Below are 1,834 nucleotides of genomic sequence, written 5' to 3'. Positions count from 1 at the left end.
AGCTCACTTCCAGTTTTCTGGTTCAGGATTTCATCACCTACTCCAGTGATAATTTGAAGAACAGGCAACATCTTTCAGATCAGGTTCTGGTGGACAAAAAGCTGGATGTGAGCCAGCAGAGTGCGTTTGCAGCCCGGAAGGCCAACTGTACTCTGGGCAGCATCAAAAGAGGTGGGCAGCAGGGAGGGGGAGGCAATTGACTCTGTCCTCATGAGGCCCCATCTGGAGTGCTGTGGGCAGGTCTAGGCCCTCCGGTACAAGAAGGCTGCAAAGCTGCTGGAGCAGGCCCAGAGCAGAGCCACAAAGGTGACCAGAGGATTGGAGCACCTCTCTTATGAAGAAAGGCTGAGGGAGCTGAGTTTGTTCAGCAAGCAGAAGGCTCCAGGGAAACCTTGTTGTGGTTTTCCAGTACTTGAAGGGAGCTTATAAGCAGGAGGGGGACCAACTTTTTACACAGTCTAACAGTGACAGGACAAGGGGAAATGGCTTTAAAGAGGGTAAATTTAGGTTGGATGTTAGAAGAAATTATTAACTCAGAATGCGGTGGCTATGCATGGGCATAGGCTGCCCAGAGATGTTATGGATGCCACATCCCCAGTGGAGTATAAGGCCAGGTTGGATGGGGCCCTGGGCAACCTCATCTGGTGGGTGGCAACCCTGTCCATGGCAGGGTCGGAGCTAGATGGTCGTCCCTTCCAAACTAAGCCATTCTATGATTCTGTGATCAAACAGTTAACATGCAAAAAAGTATACCACTTAAAGAATTTAAGTTAAATCTCACTACTTTTGCTTAGGCAGAACATGACTTCTCCAGAGATAACTGCCTTAATTTTAAGACACCAAAATATGGAGAAACTACTTCCTCCCTCATCCTGTTACTAGGTGTTATCAACGTTCTATACATCTAAACCGCATATGGTTTAGTTCTGCCATTAACCTCAACTATACGTGAAAGGGCATTTGTCTGTCAGTCATGCCTTCCATCTCCAAGTTGTTTCATATCACAACCTAGTAAGTACTTTTGTATGAGTTTTGATAATGAAAGAAATATTGTAATTTTTCAAATCTTGGAATCTTTTAATCTGTTTTTTTCTTTTTCCGCTTCTTTAAAAATTTTCTGTCAGTTCATACGTGAACAAGATGTGTTACTGCAATAGTTTGTCTCACTAATGCCGTGGATTGTTTCACCTTCCTTTGACCGGAGAGCCCTGCTACCTAACTATCAAAGGGCTCCATAAAATGTCCCATTAACCACAAAATCACAAGGAGATGCTTGTCTACCTGGAGCAGAAAGCATTTTTTTTTTCCCCTTAAACATATGATTCTCTATTTGTGCACATTAAAATACATTTCAAACCAACCCAACGCACAGATTGTTTTGACTGACTTGCTTATATCACTTTAAGTGCACCATCATTATTCCACCGTCCCTGAACTTTGCCAGCAGCGATTCTGCACGCTCCTCTGAGCCAAGGAGAACTAACCACGCCGGGACACCCCGACGGCCCAGCGCTGCCCGCTCCTCAGGGCGGGCTCAGCCCCGCAGTGGTACTGGGAGGCGCCACGCGGGCTGAGGGCGCCTGGAAGCCGTTAGTGTGGCTGCTTCGGTGCGTTCCGTGAGGAAGAACCGAGCGCTCCTCCCGATCTGCCAGCAGCAACGAGGACCAACCGAGCGAGTCGGGTCGCGCACAACCGGCGCGGCAGGGCCGCCTGGCGGACCCACTGCTTTTAAGGTGCCTGGCAGGCAGCCGGCGGGGCGGGGCCACGGCGATGGCGGCTGAACGTTCTGGCGAGGAGGGGAGCGGCGAGGGCCGAGCCGAGCCGAGCCGAGCCG

At 49.7% G+C, this 1,834-nt stretch overlaps 1 protein-coding gene across 1 annotated transcript in view; it reads left to right on the top strand.

The window, feature by feature from the left end:
- Window positions 411-1,834, top strand: part of MMP16 (matrix metallopeptidase 16) — a 188,151-nt gene continuing 186,727 nt past the window's right edge. The window contains exon 1 of the mRNA XM_021386792.1: window positions 411-1,733. The gene's annotated coding sequence lies outside the window, so the exon portion shown is untranslated. The remainder of the gene's footprint in view (window positions 1,734-1,834) is intronic.

This window comes from Numida meleagris, chromosome 2, assembly GCF_002078875.1.
Source record: "Numida meleagris isolate 19003 breed g44 Domestic line chromosome 2, NumMel1.0, whole genome shotgun sequence".
Lineage (NCBI taxonomy): Eukaryota > Metazoa > Chordata > Aves > Galliformes > Numididae > Numida > Numida meleagris.
The sequence above is the reverse complement of the archived record's forward strand: the minus strand, read 5'-3'. Positions and strand labels throughout refer to the sequence as shown.